Source organism: Phoenix dactylifera, chromosome 9 (assembly GCF_009389715.1).
Source record: "Phoenix dactylifera cultivar Barhee BC4 chromosome 9, palm_55x_up_171113_PBpolish2nd_filt_p, whole genome shotgun sequence".
Taxonomy (NCBI): Eukaryota; Viridiplantae; Streptophyta; class Magnoliopsida; order Arecales; family Arecaceae; genus Phoenix; species Phoenix dactylifera.
Genome location: NC_052400.1, coordinates 6123446 through 6140031, shown reverse-complemented (window position 1 = coordinate 6140031; position 16586 = coordinate 6123446).

Below are 16586 nucleotides of genomic sequence, written 5' to 3'. Positions count from 1 at the left end.
TATGCTTAGTTTCTAGAATTAATAACAGTGGTATAATATTTACTGGACATAGACATGGGAATGTGTATTTGGTTGACTTAGATCAAATACTCATGAAAAATATGGACTGTTTAGTAGCAATGAAAACCAAAAACAGTGAAGTTAGCTGGTTATGGCATCGAAAATTAGCTCATGCAAGTATGGACTTAATTTCAAAACTTATCCGAAAAGAACTTGTTTTCGGCTTGCCTAAATTGTCATTTGAAAAAGATAAAATCTGCTATGCATGCCAACTAGGAAAACAGATCAGAATCTCTTTCAAATCCAAAAATGCTGTCTCCACAAACAGACCTCTAGAACTCCTGCATATGGATTTATTTGGACCAACTAGAACTGCAAGTCTAGGTGGAAAGCATTATGGCTTTGTTATTGTGGATTATTTTTCTAGGTATACATGGGTTTTATTCTTAGCACACAAAAGTGAAGCATTTTTAGCTTTCACTAAACTGTATAAAAAGATTTCAAATGAATATGGATTAAAAACTATCAAGATTAGAAGTGATCATGGAACAGAATTTGAAAATCACGATTTTGAAAATTTCTGCACTAAAAATGGTATTGATCATAATTTTTCTGCACCAAGAACACCACAATAAAATGGTGTTGTAGATAGAAAGAATAGAACTCTTACTGAAATGGCTAGAACAATGTTATGTGAGAGTGACTTACCTAAGTATTTCTGGGCTGAAGCCATAAATACAGCTTGTCATGTTCTTAATAGAGTTACTATTAGGTTAATACTAAAGAAAACTCCATATGAACTTTTGAAAAATAAGAAACCAAATCTTTCATACTTTCATGTTTTTGGTTGCATCTATTTTATTCTAAATAATGGTAAGGACATTTTGAGAAAATTTGATTCAAAATCAGATGAAGCTATTTTTCTTGGATACTCTTCATCAAGCAAGCATATAGAATATTTAATAAGAGAACTCTAGTCGTAGAAGAGTCAATACATGTTATCTTTGATGAATCTAATGACCCTTCTTCAAAGAAGGATGTAGATCTCAATGATGATGCAGAAGAACTAAATGAGCAAGTCAAAGATTTAACCCTAAAGGATGTCTCTGCATCTGAAAATTCAGAGCATGATGAAAATCAAGAAGAAGAAGATCAAATACTCAAAGGTAAAACTACTCTACCAAAAGAATGGAGGTATGCACATAGTCATCCTAGAGAACTAATAATTGGTGATCCTTCACAAGGAATTAAGACTAGATCCTCCATTAGAGATATTTGTAATCATCTTATATTTGTTTATCAAATAGAACCAAATTTTTTTGAAGAAGCTGAAAAAGATAGTAATTGGTTAATGGCAATGCAAGAAGAACTGAATCAATTTGAAAGAAACAATGTTTGGAATTTAGTTAGAAGAACTGAAAATATTTCTAATTGGAACAAAATAGGTTTTCGGAAACAAATTAAATGAAGATGGAATTGTAATTAGAAATAAAGCTAGATTAGTTGCAAAAGGATATAATCAAGAAGAAGAAATTGATTTTGATGAAACTTTTGCACCTGTAACTAGACTTGAAGCCATTAGGCTATTAATTGCATTTGCATACTACATGGATTTTAAATTATTTCAGATGGATGTCAAAAGTGCATTTCTAAATGGTTTTATAACAGAAGAAGTTTATGTAGAACAGCCACCTGGATTTGAAAATGATAAACTTCCAGATCATGTCTTTAAATTGAACAAAGCACTTTATGGCTTGAAGCAAGCTCTTAGAGCTTGGTATGATAGACTAAGCAACTTTTTGATAAAGAGTAATTTTTCAAGAGGAAATGTTGATAAAACTCTGTTTATTAAAAAGAAAAATGCTGATATTCTGATTGTTCAAATATATGATAATGATATTATATTTGGTGCTACTAATGAAAGTTTATGTGAAGAATTTGCTAAGCTCATGCAAAGTGAGTTCGAGATGAGTTTGATGGGTGAACTCAACTTCTTTCTTGGACTCCAAATTAAGCAAACAAGAGATGGAATCTTCATCTGCCAAAGCAAGTACACAAAAGAAATCTTAAAGAAGTTTGGTATGGAAGATTCAAAATCAATATGTACTCCTATGAGCTTCTCTTGTAAATTAGAAAAAGATGAGCATGGTAAATTCTTTGATTCAAAGCTGTATAGAGGAATAATTGGATCTTTACTTTATCTTATAATAAGTAGACCTGATATAATGCATAGTGTTTGTGTGTGTGCAAGATATCAAATAAATCCTAAAGAATCACACTTAATCGCTGTTAAAAGAATATTAAGATACTTAAAAGGAACACAACACTTAGGTTTGTGGTATTCTAAGGCATCTACAATTAACTTGATTGGATATTTAGATGCTGATTTTGCTGGTTGTAGATTAGACAGAAAAAGTACAAGTGGAACTTATCAATTTTTTGGAACAAATTTAATTTCTTGGTTTAGCAAGAAACAAAATTTCGTAGCATTATCTACAGCTGAGGCTGAATATATTGCTGCAGGAAGTTGCTGTGCTCAAATTCTATGGATTAAGCAACAGCTTGAGGACTATGGCATAAAACAAAATAAAATTTCTATAAGGTGTGACAACACTAGCGCCATAAATTTGACTAAAAATTTCATACAACACTTAGGATCTAAACATATAGAAATCAGACATCATTTCACAAGAGATCATGTTCAAAATGGGGATATAAAAATGGAATTTATAAATACTGATAAACAAATTGCAGATATATTCACTAAACCTCTTAATGAAGAAGTATTTTGTAAATTTAGAGGTGAATTATGCATTTGTGATCCATTCTGATGACTGATTATGACTGATAATTTGCATATTTTGATTGACTATTATTGGTTGAATTTTAGTTGTTTTGATCCATGGTTTGCAATTAAGTTTTAAATGTTATTCAAAAAGATTGTCTCTTGAACAGTCTGAGGAGATGACTCATGTAAATGAGGAGTCGACTCATGTAGTAAGGGACGACTCTTAAGTTAAAAGAGTCGACCCCTAACTCACAAGAGACGACTCTTAAGTTAAAAGAGTCGACTCTTAGTTCATCGGAGATGACTCATGAGTTAGATGAGTCGACTAAAGAGGAAATTATTCTAAACAGATTCTAAAAGGCTTTCTCTCTCTCACTGAAACGTTGAACCTGAAACGTTTCGTACCCTTTAGAGCGCCTTTTTGTCTTCAAACTCTTCTTCAAATCCAAGACCTCCAAAAATCCTCGAAAATCTTTCCGAGGTTCTGATTGATCTTCCAATGATGAGAATCAAGCAAGTAACATCTGGGCCAAAGAGCAAGAATACTACTCCACACACAGAGAGGAGAACTAACGCTAGGGCAGAGAATCTGTCACGCCCCGAACCCAGCACCCGGGTCCGGTACGCGACCGGCCGCATGAGCCCTAGAGCAGTGCCCTAAAGATCATGCAAGGCCTATGATTAACAAAATTCCAATAAATCCACAATTAATTTAATAATTCAAATAGACAAATCCGACATGTCAAAATAAACAAATTAGTTCAATTACGAGCTCTTCAAATGTTCATCGACATCAAAGAAGGATAAACAACTAACTAACTAATGACTCTGGTGCTCGCACTCTGCGCCCATCCCATCCAAAACTATGCATCCTGCAACTCTGGTAAAGAAAAAGAAGAAAAGGGGGTGAGCTTTACAGCCCAGTAAGAACCCCTACACATCCACACCAACACAATAATAATATAGATTTGAAAACCACAAGAAATTGATGCACATGTCATAAAATCATAAACCGGCTATCAACAAGCTCAAATAATCAATATAAGTATATACGTAAAACATCAATGAAAGTCCAGCCACACAAGAATGATATAGCATATGATAGCTCATAAATCTTCATTACTGTTTTCAATGCTTTTTCTTTTCATTCTATATTAACTGGATCCGGATCAATTATCTTTCCGACTTTGGGCTACATCCCGGTCACGTTTTCGGTCCGTGACGGGGCAATCGATAGTATCACATTTCCAGCCTGTGACGGAGCAATCGATGGTATCACATTTCCAGCCTGTGATGGGGCAATCGATGGTATCACATTTCCAGCCTGTGACGGGGCAATCGATGGTATCACATTTCCAGCCTGTGACGGGGCAATCGATAATATCACATTTCCAGCCTGTGATGGGGCAATCAATACTAACGAGATAAGCCCAAAATCCCTACTCATTTAACCAATTCACATACACACATCAATTTCTTTTTCCATCTTATATCCGGCCTAGACTAACCATGGTCACATTTCCGGCCTGTGACAGGGCAATCAATATAACATGGTTAGTCCATACCACCATATTCATAAATTCAATTATGCAGGTATAAGTTATACACCTACATACATCCATCATACTACCAATCACAAGCCAACACGATCAAAATATAATTTTATATAAAACTATTTCTGCTTTGTTTGGATCATAGCATATCAAACATATATAATGTAAAAATATTTATATCATGTAGGATTGGCGTACAAGGATTCTTACCGAAATTGTAGACTGACTCAAATACAGATCTGGATCACAACCTACGAGCTGGGGTGCTAAGTCCCCTGATCAAAACCTCCTGGCACCGCTGACTCTTTCCCTACAACATCAATTATAAATCACAAACTAAATTATTTAATATTTAAATATTCTAAACCATAATTCACATCTACTATTGGGTCCATCACCAGGTCCCCAACATCTCAATCCCTCCAGATCTAGGGCAGTCGGGGTGGCCCGACTCCCACCTTGTACCATCGGCCTATGTCGTCGCCAGCCGTGGCCGCAGCCATGCCGGCGACGATGGCCGGTCCCGATGAAGAGACCAACATAAAGGGATGATTCCTCTCTTTTCATGGTTGGGAATACATCTTCCTTCCTCAAATCTTTTTGATCCAAGGGCAACAGCCATGGTGGCTGTGCCCTCTCCTTCCCCAACCCGACACACCTCGCCCACCACTGGCCGAACCATCGCCGACCGCCCTGCTGCAGTCGTCGATGATGGTGGCCGGCCAAAAGAAAGAGAGAAGAAGAAGAGGTCTCCTCTTCTTCTTCTTCCCCACAAGAACCGGCGAAGGGGTTTCCTCCTCTTCTTCTTCTTTTTCTTCTCCTCCTCCTTCTTCCATTCTCAACCGAAGTCCTCCCCTCTTCTTCTCCCTTCATCAGCCGAAGGCCCTCCTCATGGTGGCTCGGCCTCTCCCCCCCCATCCGACGGCAACCCAAGCAGCCCCCTCCGACCACCGTCGTCGCCGCCGGTGGCCAACCCACGCGAGAGGGAGAGAAGGAAGGGACGGGATCACGAGGAAGAAGGCCTCAGATCCGCCATCCCCCATCTCCAACCAAAGCCCTAGAGCCCTACTCCGAATCTCCCATATCCTGACCACCCCACTGCCATGGACCTCGACCAATCCCGGCGGCCGACGGCCGGCGGCAAGATCCGAAAAGAGAAGTCGAAACAGGGTACCCCTGTTTCGGATCCTTCTCCGACGATCTCATCGGCCAAATCCCCATCATCACCGCCCTAAGTCCAGAAAATGAAGCATAAGGAAGGGAGCCCCACTTACCTCGGTCCGACGACGTGCTCCGGCGACCTTTCCGACGAGGAATCGACGAAGAAATTGTGAGCAACTTGCGAAGGGTCTTCACCGAAGGAAAGAGGAAGGCTTTAGGCTTCCTCCGCGGCCGGCCGTCTCCGACGCTCGTCTCCTCCGGCGATCAACTCTCTCCTAGCGTCGCCGGTCCCCCCTCTCTCCCGTTCTCCTCTCTACCACGATCGTGCCCTAGGCACGATCGTATATGGTGGATGGGCCCGGTCTTTTCGGGCTGGCCCGTCCACCCCTCTTTTTTTTTTTCCTTTTTTTTCTGAGGTATTACAGAATCCACAGAGGGAGGTAACACCACCGCCTCAACCCATTACGACTCCTCTGTCACCTCCGTCCTCAGTATCCAGACAAGGACCTCTCTCCATAAGAAATGTATCGACAAGAAGGAGAGTGGATTTCGAATTTCTGGAGAAAGAAAATTTCCCTTTAGGGCAAAATCTCAAGGATATGGGTTGGAAATACCTCTTCTCTCTGAATGTGCCAACCTACCCAGACCTGGTACGAGAATTCTACAACAATGCCAGATATGGATAAGGACAAATCTCGTCCAAGGTAAAAGATGTCCCAATTTTAATTACTGAAGAAATTCTTAGAGATACCCTTTGGATTCCAAATGATGGAGAAAATAGAGATCATCTAGAAAATAGGAATGAAGGGATTAGCACCATTCTGAATAGGAAAGTCACAGGAGATTGGATTGAGATCAGTGCCAATCAACTGAATGCAGAGATGCGTTTGCTGCATCACATGATCAACAAGATGTTCTTCCCGAAGATAGAAAAATTTGATCATGTTTCAGAAAGGGATATACTGGCAATGCATCATATCATACAAAGACTCCCACTGAACCTACCATGTTTGATGATTAGATATATGGAAGCTCAAGGATAGAGAAAAGGAGCTTCACTTCCTTATGGTATGGTCTTAACTCAAGTCCTCTATAACTTCAATGGAAATTTAGAAGGGGAGATCAAGAAGGAACTACTGTCTTCTGATGCCTACAATGACAAATCATTGAAAAGAATGGGATTTGTCAAATCTGAGGGAAAATGGACTCATAAAGGAAAAGGAATTCAAGATGAAAGTGGTCAAGACACTACTACACCACTAAAAGGCAAAAGAATCTCTACACAAGCACCTCCAACAGAACCATCAGTCAGTCAGCCTCCTCCAATACAAAGGCCATCAGATCCTCCACTCAGACTTGAGAAATGACAGTTAAAGTTCATTGGAGATAACATCATAAATGCAATGTTCAACTTTGGATTCTGCTGGAATCAGGTTATTGATCTCATTGATTTAGTAAAAGAAGTTAAATCTGAACTGCAAGGATTAAGGCAACTAGCAGCTAACCAGCAGAGAAAAATTACTGAGATTGAAAAATAGTTGCAAGAACAAGAAAATTGTTGCCCAAGGTGACAAGCCAAGAGGGGGGGGGGGGTGAATTGGTTTCTCTAAATTTTTACTATCTTAATTTAGTCAATCGATGAGTGAGTGAAGTTAAAACAATACACAATGCAAACACACAAGAAGTATAGTGGTTCGGTGCTCTCCTCAGCACCTACGTCCACTCCCCAAGCGACCCCTTGAAAATTCACTATAATCTCGCAGATTACAGTTGGATTGTTTTCCGGGCTCACAATCCAAAAATCTTTACACTTTGATTTTCCGGGATCACCAAGAACCTATGTTGGTTTTACGGGCTCACCAACGAACCTTCACAATTGGTTTTACGGGCTCACCAACGAACCTTCACAATTGATTTTACGGGCTCACCAACAAACCTACACCGTTGGTTTTACGGGCTCACCAACAAACCTTTACAAGGTGATTAAAAAGAAGAAGAAAGTTGAAACTCCTAGATGAGCAAATATAATAATTATAAGCTACAAAGAAGAGTTTAGAAAATAGTTATCGCTTGATGAGACTTCTCTCTTCTTTGTCAAGAATGCTTCACTTTTCAAGGGTGGATGGAGCTCTTAATGTCTCTTGGAATCTGCTCAACTACTTTCTTTTGACTCTTTGAATGAAGCACTTGGATGAAGAAAATTAGGGCTCTTGTCTTTCTTGTGTAAGCTTTGATATTTTGCAAAAATGATTCTTTCTCTGATGAATAGTATCACTTTAAATAGTTTTCCTTATCCATTGGACACCCCCCATTGGTTAGATTTCAAAAACTAGCCGTTACTTACTGTTGGAAGGACAAAAAGTACTTCTGTAGAACTAGCCGTTATGCTTCTGCCCGTGCTGGGGTCGATCCAAACTTTTCTAGGATCGACTCAAACCACTGTTCATCAGACTTGGGGTCGACTCAACTTTCACTGGGGTCGACCCAACTTTTACTGGGGTCGACTCATGCTACATTGGGGTCGGCCCTCTCAGGAAACACAGAACCTTATAGTTCAGCCGTTTTTCACTGGGGTCGACTCAACTCTTTTTGGGTCGACTCAAGGTACAGTGGGGTCGACTCAAGTTCCATTGGGGTCGACCCTCTCAGGGATTCCAGAGACCCAGTTTTGAATGACACAGCCTTGGGGTCGACTCATCTTCAGTTGGGGTCGACTCAAGGTGGGGTCAACTCATGTTACATTGGGGTCGACCCTCTCAGAGATTCCAGAGAACCAGTTTATGAATGAGACAGCCTTGGGGTCGACTCATGTTCAGTTGGGGTCGATTCAAGGTGGGGTCGACTCAAGTTCCATTGGGGTCGACCCTCTCAGGGATTTCAGAGACTTGTTTTCTTGAGGCTTGAAGATGGGATCGACTCAACTTTCACTTGAGTCGACCCAAGTACTGTTCATCCGTGCCATTTTTGCAGAAATGTGCCAGATGGTTTCTTGATGTGCCGGGGTCGACTCCACCAATCTTGGGGTCGACTCATTCTACACTTTGTTGCAACTTAAGGTTAGATTCATCAAATATACTTCAAGCAATTTTGAATATATGTCATGGTAGTGCTACATACTCTAAACAATGAAAATTACTATTGTCCTCTTAGGAGTACGTTTCACTTGAAACTTTGCCGAATTGGAATTTAGAATTCACTATCCCTTTTCTATCGCAAATTTTATCTCATTAGTAATCATTGAAGTACATCTTGATCTCATTCTTCTAATGTACCGTGGGTGACGAACTTAGTAATGATGTATCATATTATCTTGTCATATTTAATTAGATATTCCCTTAGTGGTTGTGTTAATCATCAAAATACCATTATCATCCTCAATCTCCCCCTTTTTGATGATTACAAAATATTGAGTATGAGCAGATTGTTACTTAACTTAAAATCAGTTTTAGAGGAGCTCAAGTTGCTGAATTTTAGCTTTTCAAATTTGAGAGTGAATTCTCCCCCTTTTTCATCCAAATATTGCCAATTTGAACTTTTTGATTTACTCCCCCTTACTTTTATATTTGGTTAAAGATGAAACTTCAAAAATTTGAGATAAAGCAAGAGTTTCAGATTATGTATCAAGGTGTGAAAGGTATGTGCCAAATTCTGAAATTTGATTAAAAGTTTAGACTTTAACATTTTCATTGTTACATATCGCTCCCCCTTAAGTGTATATTATCCCCTTTTATTAATTTTCAACCTTGTTTGATAACTTATTGCCACTTCCTTCTTTCCTTACTTCTCCCCTTTTTTGTTATCATCAAATAGGTGCATGGCAATAGATAAGTAGACACAGTAAATAATAAACAATCAAGTTTCATTGATCAAAATGGAACATTGTAGTACATTAATGCCAAAAATACAATGTTCTTCAATCAAAGTGCAAAGTACATGATCAACACAAAATACATATGAGAACTAGATAAATCCTAGATACTAATCATAATGCTAACATCAGCCTAGGGGGTATCTAATGGCTGTGATCTAGTCCTCATCCTCCTAGCATAAGTGGCGAGGGGAGGTCGAGCCTGATGGGACTGAGTCTGGCGTGGACCTCGCTGAGCTGGATGACTCTGTGCCGACACCTCTGACTCAGCTGCTCGGGGTACAGATGGACCATGAGCCTCTCTCTCTCTGCGTAATGCTCCCACCTCCTCTCTGAGGTCGCTAAGCTCAGCAGTCATGATGTCCATCCTGCTCATCAACCCGTCAGTGATAGTCCTCGCCTGAGCTGACATAAGCTCAGTCATCCTACTCCAAAACTCATCTGTGTACCCCGTGGGTACGGATGATGAAGGTCCAGCCTCTGAAGGTGCTGTAGGATGATCCGCAGGTACCTCAGCCTCAGAAATGGGGTCTCCAATCTCTGGTGCATCACCCTCTGGTGCATGTATCCCTGCTCCTGCACGCACCCACTGCCCGTTCACCTTCGCATAACCCATGCGAATTAGGGATCATGCAGTGTAAGTGTCAGTAAATAATAGATACCTGGAGATGTCTCCCTCTACTGATATGTCATGCTGTCGGAAGACCAGGGTAAGTATCATACCGTAGGGCAAAGAGACTCTCGATTTGCATATGGCCTCTCGCATCTGCCTGATCATCATAGCTGGAAGATTCAGGGGAATGCCCTGAATGACATGCTCCATAATGACCATGTCTCGCTCAGATATATGATCGAATCTTCCACTCTTCGGAAACAATATCCGACCTATGAAGTTATGCAACAACCTCATCTCAGCTGATAGAGAGTTAGCTACTAAATTTTCTGAATAATCAAAATCCTCTCTCTCAAAAATCAGCTGTAGAGCTCTCAACTTACTTTCTGGTCTTTCCGGTGTAGCTCCTTCGCAGGGGAGATGAAGCAACTCACTCAAACTTTCTTCTGAAACCCTAACCCTTACTCCTCGGACTTCAGACACAAGCCCTCCCATTCCAACTTTCAGGAAGGCATAGAACTCACGAACCAAGCCTGGGTAGGTCACCACATCTAGGGAGCAATGATACTTCCATCCTTGCCTTCGGATCAAATCACCCAATCGGAACCTTTCTTGATCCAAAAATTCGGAGTGGATCCTTTTTCCCGTGGTCACCGGTCTTCCCGCATATTTTGCAAGTTGTACGGAGGGGGAGGGAGGAGGAGGAGGCTCTACACGTGTCTCACCTTGTGGAGGCACTGTAGAAGACTCTCTAGCATGTCTATCAACAGGGTTGTCTGTGAAACTCTCCCAGATCTCTTAGCAACGGCTCGCTTGGGTCCCATTCCTTCCAAGATCTTGATCTAACAGCTTGGGGAAGCTCCCTTCTACTATTTGGAGATGATTGGAAGAGATTGGAGAGTGGAAAATAGGATTTTAGGAAGAGGACAAGATGAAACAGTGCCCTAACATTGCTCACGGGTCCCTCTTTTAAAAACAGGGTCCTGCCATTGGGTCGACCCCAGATTTTTCTTGGGTCGACTCAACGTGGGGTCGACCCCATTCTGGCTCGGGTCGGCCCCAGTTCAGAAAATTTTCTTTCTCTTCCTTTCCTTTTAAAAATTCTTCCTTGCCTCCAATCCTTACAAATTCTTTATGGGACACTGATACATGAGTAAGGAATCTATAGATGACTAGTTTGACTAATGTTTCATGGGTTTTTCGAAATGGGAGGAGAGTATCATGAGATAACTTGCTCCTTTTTATATCTCCTCAACCAAAAGGATCACATATGCCTAATTCCCTCTTGTGCATGCAAAATCTGTCTTCACTTAAAGATTTTGTGAATATGTCAGCTAATTGTTTCTTAGTACATACATGCTCAATACATATGTTCCCATTTTGCACATGATCTCTAATGAAATGATATCTTATTTCAATGTGTTTGGCTTTAGAGTGCTGAACCGGATTTTTAGTAAGGTTAATGGTACTAGTGTTATCACACTTTATAGGAATATTGTCAAGTTTAATTCCATAGTCCTCTAGTTGTTGCTTGAGCCATAGTACTTGAACACAGCAACTCCCGGCAGCTATATATTCGGCCTCAGTCGTTGACAATGCTACTGAATTCTGCTTTTTGCTAAACCATGATACTAAGTTACTTCCTAAAAATTGACATATTGCACTAGTGCTCTTCCTATCTAATTTGCAACCAGCAAAATCTACATCAGAATATGCAAGTAAATCTAGATAGGAGTCTCTAGAGTACCATAAACCTATGTTTGTGGTTGCTCTCAAATATCTAAGGATTCTTTTGACAGCACTTAGATGTGACTCCTTAGGATCTGATTGGTATCTAGCACATATTCCCACACTAAACACTATGTCTGGCCTACTAGCAGTAAGGTAAAGCAAAGATCCAATTAAGCCTCTATAAAGCTTTATATCTATACTTTTCCCTTTTTCATCTTTGTCTAGCTTACTAGTGGGATTCATTGGGGTGCCTATTCTCTTGTGATTTTTATTCCCAAACTTCTTTAATATTTTCTTTGTGTACTTAGTTTGATGAATGAAGATACCTTCCTTAGTTTGCTTGATTTGTAATCCGAGAAAAAAATTTAATTCTCCCATCATACTCATCTCGAATTCTCCTTGCATTAATTTAGCAAACTCTTTGCAAAGATTATCATTAGTGGCACCAAAAATTATGTCATCTATGTATATTTGAACTACTAGCAAATTTTGATCTTTTCTTTTGAGAAAAAGTGTTTTATCTACATTTCTCCTACTGAAATTATTATTCAGTAGAAATTTGCTTAGTCGATCATACCAAGCCCTAGGTGCTTGTTTCAATCCATATAATGCCTTATGTAATTTAAACACATGATTAGGCAATTCATGATTCTCAAAATCAGAAGGTTGCTCTACATATACTTCTTCCTCTATAAAACCGTTTAAGAAGGCACTTTTAACATCTATTTGATATAATGTGAAATCCATGAAGCATGCAAAAGATAGAAGTAATCTAATAGCTTCTAATCTGGCCATGGGAGCAAATGTTTCCTCAAAATCTATCCCTTCTTCTTGATTGTATCCCTTAGCTACAAGTCTAGCTTTATTTCTTATAACTACCTCGTTTTCATCTAATTTATTTCTAAAGATCCATTTTGTTCCAATTACTGAGTTATGCTTTGGTCTCTTAGTTAATGTCCATACATTGCTTCTTTTGAATTGATTTAATTCTTCTTGCATAGCATTTAGCCAATTTGTGTCTTTTTCAGCTTCTTCATAAGTCTTAGGTTCTAATTGTGAAACAAAAGCAAGATAATCATTTAAATTTCTAAGAGAGAATCGAGTTCTTATCCCTTGAGATGGATCACCAATGATTAGGTCTTTAGGGTGTCCATGTGCATACCTCCATCCCTTTGGCAAGTCTTGAGATTGTGGTGGCACGCGTTCATTTTCCTTTTCTTGATTTGGCACGTCATCAAGATTCAATTTTTCAAAGTCAATAATTCCTGCACCATCATCAAGAATATTTTCTCTCCTAGGAGACTCACTATCAGACTCATCAAATATGATATTAACTGACTCTTCAACTACAAGAGTTCTTTTGTTGAATACTCTGTATGCCCTGCTAGATGTAGAGTATCCTAAGAAGATACCTTCATCTGACTTGGCATCAAATTTACTTCGATCCTCCTTGCCATTATTTAAAATGAAACATCTACATCCAAATACTTTAAGATATTTAGCAGTTGGTTTCTTATTCTTCCAAAGTTCATAAGGAGTTTTCTTGGTTATAGGTCGTATTAAAACCCGATTTAGAATATGACAAGTACTTATAGCTTCAGTCCAAAAGTACTTTGGAAGATTTGACTCGCACAACATTCTGCGTGCCATTTTCGCCAAGGTCCTATTTTTTCTTTCAACAATCCCATTTTGTTGAGGCGTTCTAGGTGCTGAAAATTGATGTGAGATACCATTTTCATTACAAAATTCTTCAAAGTGTTGATTTTCGAATTCAGTTCCATGATCACTTCGAATTGCTATTAAGGTGAGCTTCTTTTCAGTTATGATGTTCTTATAGTATTTCAAGAATGCTGAAAATGCTTCATTCTTATGTGCAAGAAATGAAACCCATGTATATCTTGAAAAATCATCTACTATAACCAGTCCATACTTCTTCCCTCCTAGACTTGCGGTTCTAGTGGGTCCAAATAGATCCATGTGTATGAGTTCAAAAGGCCTAGTGGTTGATACTATATTCTTTGATTTGAAGGATGTTTTAGTTTGCTTGCCTAATGAGCATGGACCACAGATTTTGTCCTTTTCAAAGATCAATTTTGGTACATCTTTTATCAAATCCTTCTTGACTAGTTTTGATATTAAATCCATACTAGCATGTCTTAGTCTACGATGCCAAAGCCAACTTGTTTCATTTTTTCTTTCTTCATTAGTAATTAAACATAATCCATTTTTCTTGCCTAATTCATGAAGATGTACCATGTAAATATTTCTTTGCCTTTGTCCTATAAGTACAATGCTATTATCTTTAGAATTTGTGATTATGCATACTGAGGCTTCAAATGTGACTTTAAAACCTTTATCACAAAATTGATTTATGTTAAGTAGGTTATGTTTCAAACCATTAACTAATAAGACATTTTCTATAAAGATAGATGGAGTAATAAAAATTTTACCCTTTCCAATGATAAATTCTTTTCCATTGTCTCCATAGGTTACTACTCCACCCTTCTTAGATTCCAAGGTGACAAATTGTTCTACGTCACCTGTCATGTGTCTTGAACAGCCGCTATCTAGATACCATCGTTTATCCACCTTATTAGCTGCAAGACACCCCTGCAATCAAGATCAAGAATATGCTTTAGGTACCCAAACTATGTTGGGTCCTTTAGGGTTAGTACTTGATGTTCCTTTTGGAACCCAAACTTTCTTGGATTTTAGCTTATGATTATTACTCAATTTGTTGTAGCTAGACTTTCTATAGTTACACTCATATGCTTTATGTCCTAATTTATTGCAGCAATGACAAGTTATATTTTCATTTTTGGCTTTCACAAATATGTTCTTTAAATATTTTTGTTTCCTATTTGTTTTATATCCTAATCCAGCTTTATCATATACAGCTTTTTGACTATCAAGAATCATATTTAATTTAGTTGAGCTAAGTGTAAACTTGTCTACTAAGGATTTGTATTTTTCAGCATCTTCCTTTAACTTGACATTTTCAGCAATTTGAATTTTGGTTTCATTGGTGAATCTCCTACTTAATGTTTCATAGTCATTAGATAGTTTTTGCTTTTCTTTGATAAAAGATTGATTTTCATCTTTTAGAACTTTATTTTTATTGATTAATTTCTTGTGTTCTTCTATGAGTTCTAAAAATGCATCATGTAAATCTTCTACTGTAAAATCACATTCAAGTTCAGAATCTACCTCATCGTCATTGGCCATATGACAGATTTGGGCCGTCTCTTATTGATCTTTCTCTTCCGAACTTGACTCCTCACTTTCACTCCATTCAGCCATGAAGTTCTTCTTCTTAAGTTTTCTTGCCATCCACTTCAGTTTCGGACAATCTATCTTGAAATGTCCGGGCTTGTTACACTCATAGCAAATTGGCGTTTCCTTTTTCTTTTCTTTGTCCTTACCCTTTTCTTTGCTTGAGCTACCTTTGAAGAAGGGCTTCCTTTTATGAAATTTCTTCTTTCCTCTCATAAACTTTCTGAATTTTCTTCCAAGCATAGCCATTCCTTCTTCATCATATTCCTCCTCATCATCAGATTCTTCTGATTCAGTTTTCTGTTTTGGAGTAGTAGACTTCAAGGCAATGGTCTTTCTTTTCTTAACCTCATCTTCTGAATTTTGCCTCATGGTCAACTCATGGGTCATGAGTGATCTTAGAAGTTCTTCCAATTGCAATGTATTGAGGTTCTTTGCTTCTTGAATTGCTGTTACTTTGGCCTCCCAAACTCTTGGTAGAGACCTGAGAATTTTTCGCACTAAATCAGAGTTAGTATAAGACTTTCCTAAACTTTTTAGCCCATTTATGATTTCTGTGAATCGAGTAAACATTTCAGTTATGGACTCAGTAGACTCCATTTTAAACAACTCATACTTATGAACTAATTTATTTATTTTTGACTCCTTGACTTGATTAGTTCCTTCATGTGTGACCTCTAGTTTATCCCAAATTTCTTTTGCGGAGATGCATGTAGATATTCTATTGAATTCACTTACATCTAGTGAATAGTAAAGTACATTAATTGCTTTTGCATTTAGTTGTGCTAGTCTTCTATCACTCTCATTCCAATCCATTTCTGGTTTGGGAATGATTGTGCCCTCTATACTAATTGTGGGTGTGTGTGGTCCTCTAGATATGATATTCTACAATTCATAGTCTAGAGCTTGAATGAATATCCTTATCCTAGCTTTCTAGTATGTGTAATTAGAGCCATTAAACAGAGGAGGTCTATTTGTGGATTGTCCCTCGCTCATAGAGCATCCTACTTGGGTTGTCATGATCTTTGTCTCTTGATTGTGAGATCAACAAATACTATGTGAGCACCTTGCTCTGATACCACTTGTTGCCCAAGGTGACAAGCCAAGAGAGGAGGGGTGATTTGGTTTCTCTAAATTTTTACTATCTTAATTTAGTCAATCGATGAGTGAGTGAAGTTAAAACAATACACAATGCAAACACACAAGAAGTATAGTGGTTCGGTGCTCTCCTAAGCACCTACGTCCACTCCTCAAGCGACCCCTTGGGAATTCACTATAATTTCGCGGATTACAGTTGGATTGTTTTCCGGGCTCACAATCCAAAAATCTTTACACTTTGGTTTTCCGGGATCATCAAGAACCTATGTTGGTTTTACGGGCTCACCAACGAACCTTCACAATTGGTTTTACGGGCTCACCAACAAACCTACACCGTTGGTTTTACGGGCTCACCAACAAACTTTTACAAGGTGATTAAAAAGAAGAAGAAAGTTGAAACTCCTAGATGAGCAAATATAACAATTATAAGCTACAAAGAAGAGTTTAGAAAATAGTTATCGCTTGATGAGACTTCTCTCTTCTTTGTCAAGAATGCTTCAC